Here is a 6,000-nt window from a genome sequence, read left to right on the forward strand (position 1 = left end):
AAGGATAATTTGGTAGGCAGGGTGCTGGGGAATGGGTGCTACTGATTGGTTGGAGATGAAATCACAGGAGTGTTGGAATTATCTTCGCACACCCAGTCAGCTTCTGGGTGGGAGTTACAGGACCAGTTGATTTATTTCCTTGGTATGAGTCATGGGTCCAAGTGGTGTCAGTTCATCAGGATGCAAACATCTGAAAAATATCTCAAAGAACAATCTTAGGTTTTACAATAGTGATGTTATCTGTAGGAACAATTGGGAAAGTTACAACTCTTGTGACTTCTGGCTACATGACTCCTGAGTAGTATGCAAGCTAGGGAACATGGCTGGTTATCACTGAACTATGCATAGGTCTTAGCAGAATTCAGGCTCCTCCCATAATTCTAACCTTTTGGCCTTTCATTCATTTTACAAAGGTGGTTTTAGTCCCTGAACTAGGAGGATGGTAGTTTTGGGAAGGGGCTATTATCTTCTTTGCTTTAATGTTAAACAATAAATTCCTCCCATGGTTAGCTTGGCCTACACTCAGGAATGAGCAAGGGCAATAAGGTTTTGAGGTTAGAAGCAAGATGGAGTCTGCTATGCTAGATTTCTCTCACTGTCATAAGTTTTGCAAGAGTGGTTTCAGAACCTTAACCCTTCCAGCAAACATGGGCAGGGAGCCAAGAATGGTGGGGAGCAGAACTGGACGCCCTTCTCTGAACATACTGGATGTACTCTCCTGATGCCAAGCCCCACGAGTGAATGTGTGGAGGGGTACACTCTGTAGCTCCCTCCCACCATCCTAATGTCAGGAAAGACAGATTTGCCCTCAGGGTTCTGGAGAGAGACTAATTGCCTGTAGCAAGATGAGAATAGCAAAGTCAAGTGAAAATTGGAAGTGAGTTATGTTTTTGAAATCTCATTGGGACCCTCACGCCTGGTTTTCTAGTGAAACTTGAGTGAGACAGAGATTAAGTCAGACTATTTTTTAAAAGATTCCCCGAGTGAACCAATTTTTAGCGTAATTTGACAAGAGAACAATAACTCTCTGGATACTGTTTCCTTTGAGTACAATACCTAGAGAGGCCTTTATAGATCTTAGATACTATGCCCCATATAAATTATTAAAGTTGTAAACATTTTGGAGAGTTACTTTAAAGAGAACTTAAAAGAAGTCCATTTTTCTTAGTTGTCTTAGATGCTACCTGTACAGTAAGAGTGCATGCAGTTCACATGGTTTCTGGTAATTAGGAAGCTGTGTTAACTCCTGGAGGCCATCTGGGAAGGCCTCTAAGACTGAGGACTCTAAGAAATTACTGCAGTTTAATTTTCTGGAATTTATGCTATTAAGACATGAACTTTCTTTTTGGAGTAAAGGAACTTGTGCACTACGAAACAGATATATAGCATCACTCGGACAGATGGAGAAGCCTCCATCCTAGTCACAAAGCACAAGGAGTTGGGCAGTTTAGTAATCACTGGACTTTTATGTTACCAAGAAGTCACTCTGATGGTTTTTTTCTCCAACTCTGATTTCATCTGACTTATTTAAAGCTTGTGTGTTTTAGGCCAGGCATGGTGGCTCACGCCTGTAATCCCAGTGCTTTAAGAGGCTGAGGTGGGCAGATTGCTTGAGCCCAGGAGTTCAAGGCTAGCCTGGGCAACATGGTGAAACCCTGTCTTTACAAAATTACAAAAAACTAACTGAGTGTGGTGGTGTGCACCTGTAGTCCCAGCTACTCAAGAGGCTGAGGTGGGAGGATTGATTGAGCCTGGGAGGTTGAGGCTGCAGTGAGCCATGATCCTGCCACTGCACTCCAGCTTGGACAGCTGTATTTGTCTGTTTTCACACTGCTGATAAAGACATACCCAAGAGTGGGTAATTTATAAAGAAAAAGAGGTTTCATGTACTCACAGTTCCACGTGGCTGGGGAGGCCTTACAATCATAGTGGAAGGCAAAAGGCACATCTTATATGGCAGCAGATAAGAGAGAACTGGGAACCAAGTAAAAGGGGTTTCCCTTATAAAACTGTCAGATCTCATGAGACTTACTCACTACCATGAGAACAGTATAGAGGAAACCGCCCCCGTGGTTCAATTATCTCCCACCAGGTTCCTCCCACAATATGTGGGAATTATGGGAGCTACAATTCAAGATGAGACTTGGGTGGGAACACAGCCAAACCATATGGTTCTGCCCCTGGCCCCTCCCAAATCTCGTGTCCTCACATTTCAAAACCAATCATGCCTTCCCAACAGTCTCCCAAAGTCTTATTTCAGCATTAACTCAAAAGTCCACAGTCCAAAGTCTCATCTGAGACAAGGCAAGTCCATTCCGCCTATGAGCCCATAAAATCAGAAGCAAGTTAGTTAATTCCTAGATACAATGGGGGTACAGCCATTGGGTAAATACAGCCATTCCAAATGGGAGAAATTGGCCAAAACAAAGGGGCTATAGGCTCCATGCAATTGCAAAATCCAGTGGGGCAGTCAAATCTTAAAGCTCCAAAATCATCTTTGACTGCATGTCTCACATCCAGGTCACGCTGATATAAGAGGTGGGCTCCCATGGCCTTTGGCAGTTCAGCCCCTGTGGCTTTGCAGGGTATAGCCCCCCTCCTGGCTGCTTTCATAGGCTGATGTTGAGCATCTGCAGCTTTTCCAGGTACACAATGCAAGCTGTGGGTGGATTTACAATTCTGGGGTCTGGAGGATGGTGGCCCTCTTCTCACAGCTCCACTGGGCAGTGCCCCAGTGAGGACTCTCTGTGTGGGGGCTTCAACTCCACATTTCCCTTCTGCACTGCCCTAGCAGAGGTTTTCCATGAGGGCCCTGCCCCTGCAGCAAACTTCTGCCTGGACATCCAGGCATTTCCATACATCCTCTGAAATCTAGGTGAAGGTTCCCAAACCTCAATTCTTGATTTCTGTGCACCCGCAGACTCAACACCATGTGAAAGCTGCCAGGGCTTGGGGCTTGCATCCTCTGAAGCCATGCCCTGAGGTATACCTTGGCCCCTTTTAGCCATGGCTGGAGTGGCTGGGAAGCAGGGCACCAAGGCCCTAGGCTGCACAGAGCAGGGGGATCCCTGGGCCCAGACCACAAAACTGTTTATTCCTCCTAGAACTCCAAGCCTGTGATGGGAGGGGCTCCACAAAGATCTCCAGAGACATGCCCTGCAAACATTTTCCCCATTGTCTTGGAGATTAACATTTGGTTCCTTGTTATTTATGCAAGTTTCTGCAGCAGGCTTGAATTTCTTCTCAGATAATGGGTTTTCTTTTCTATCTCATTGTCAGGCTGCACATTTTCCAAACTTTTATGCTCTGTTTCCCTTTTAAAACTGAATGCTTTTAACAGCACCCAAGTCACCTCTTGAATGCTTTGCTGCTTAGAAATTCCACCAGATACCCTAAATCATCTCCCTCAAGTTCAAAGTTCCACAGATCTCCAGGGCAGGGGCACAATGCCACCAGTCTCTGCTAAAACATAGTTTTACTCCAGTTCCCAACAAGTTCCTTTTCTTTATTTGAGACCATCTCACCCTGGATTTCATTGTCCATATCATTATCAGCATTTTGATTAAAGCCATTCAACAAGTGTCTAGGAAGTTCCAAACATTCCCACATTTTCCTATCTTCTTCTGAGCCCTCCAAACTGTTCCAACCTCTGCCTGTTCCCCAGTTCCAAAGTTGCTTCCATATTTTTGGGTATCTTTAGAGCAGTACCCCACTACCTAGTACCAATATACTGTATTAGTCCATTTTCATGCTGTTGATAAAGGCTTACCTGAGATGATAATTTATAAAGAAAAAGAGGTTTAATTGACTCACAGTTCCACCTAGCTGGGAGACCTCACAATCATGGTGGAAGGTGAAAGGCAAAAAGCACATCTTACGTGGCAGCAGACAAGAGAGAATTGAGAACCAAGTAAAAGGTATTTCCCTTATAAAACCCTCAGATCTTGTGAGACTTATTCACTACCATGAGAACAGTATGTGGGAAACGGCCCCCATGATTAAATTATCCCCCACCAGGTCCCTCCCACAACACGTGGGAATTATGGGAACTGCAATTCAAGATGAGATTTGGGTGGGGACACAGCCAAACTACACCAGCAACAGAATGAGACCCTGTCTCAAAAAAATAAAAATAAAGCGTGCATATTTTAGCTTTAGGGGCCTTATTTCCACTGACATCGTGTAGACACTATTTGTCAAAAATTAGATGCATTCACAGATTGAGGATTTAGACACTCTGCTACTTCTAATAAAGTTTTATTTGTGCTTGGCTGGGATCACTTAGAAAAGGAAGGAAAAAAAGCACTGCCATTTGTTATCTGCTAATAGTAAGCCAGACAGCATGTGAATGCTCCACCTGCATTATTCAACCGCTGCATCACAGCCACCAGATAAAGGCATTCAGGCACTTGAGGGTAGTATTCTGCCTGGTTCCATTTTCTGCCACTGTGTTTGAAAATTGCAGAACCAACTATTTACAACTGAGTTTAAATTGCGGGATTGAAAATTATTCTTTTTTCTCTAGTTAGTTCTAAATAGAAACACTTTTATATTGAGTTGAATAAAGTTAAAAGTATCCCTTAATATAGAGCAACTGCATGTTAGGTCTTAAATTTTACATTCTTAGGGATAAAAAAGGGGACAGTATAGCTCCTATTTGTTGAATCTTCACACCAGGCACTGGCTTTATACACATTGTCTGCAACTCTGTCAACAATCCTCAGAGGTAAGAATTAATTATTCTCACTTTATACAGGAGGAAATTAAAGTTTATCAAGATTAACTTACCTAGGGTCACACAGCTGGAAAATGATGGATACCATCCCCAAATATCCTACTGTACTTCTAGCTCTATATTATTCTGTATATATTGTAAAAGCTAACATGTATTCTGTACTTACATGGACAAAGCACTCTAGGTATTTATCATATACTATATTAACTCATTTAATCCTTGCAACAACTGTATGACATGAGAACAATTATAACTCCCATTCTACAGATAAAGAAACTAAGGAACAAAGAGGCTAAATGTTTTTCCCTAAGCTCAGTAAGCTGGGAAGTAGCAAAGTCAGAATTCAAGCCCATCTGTCTGCCTTACTCTTAACCATACGTGATATTTTTTATTTACCTTAGGAACTTTCCATCTTACCTACTTTATGGCTTTAAGACCATAAAGGACTTCCTCTGCTGAGGACCCAAACTGAACCCCAAGGCCAGGCATTATTCTTGATATACCACTGTATGCTGCACAGGTATACCTCATCCCCTCACCCCAACTCAGTGTCCCCAAGTGGTGCTATTTGTATCATTTGTCTATTTTAAAGACTATTATTTAGTTACATAATAGAATTAGGTAATTCTATAGATGTCATTCTTAATTAAATTACAGTTTTTAATTTTATGTTGCAGCTTTTAATTAGATGTATGAGATATTAATTATTGATTTTGTTTATTCAACATGCATCAAGAAGCAAACTACCATATGTCAGGTGAAGATGCTTGTTTTCATGGTACATAAAATAAGGAGTAGCCCTTACAATTAGAGAACTCAGTGAAGTGGATAGAAAGACAGTGAACACACTTGCTATGAGTATTAGTCTGTTCTCACACTGCTAATAAAGACATACCTGAGACTGGGTAATTTACAAAGGAAAAAGGTTTACTGGACTCACAGTTCCACATGGCTGAGGAAGCCTCACAATCATGGTGGAAGGCAAAGGAGAAGCAAAGGCACGTCTTTACATGATGGCAGAAAAAAGGGCATGTGCAGGGGAACTCCGCTTCATAAAACTACCAGATCTTATGAGACTTTTTCACTATCATAAGAACAGCATGGGAAAAGTCTGCCCCCATGATTCAATTACCTCCCACTGGGTCCCTCCTACAACCATGTGGGGATTTTTACAATTCAAGGTGATATTTGGGTGGGAACACAGAGCCAAACCATATCATTATGTTTGAGGGCTGGAGAAAAAACAATAATGGGCATGTAGCACC

Source organism: Hylobates moloch, unplaced genomic scaffold (assembly GCF_009828535.3).
Source record: "Hylobates moloch isolate HMO894 unplaced genomic scaffold, HMol_V3 SCAFFOLD_2, whole genome shotgun sequence".
In the NCBI taxonomy this organism is placed as follows: Eukaryota; Metazoa; Chordata; class Mammalia; order Primates; family Hylobatidae; genus Hylobates; species Hylobates moloch.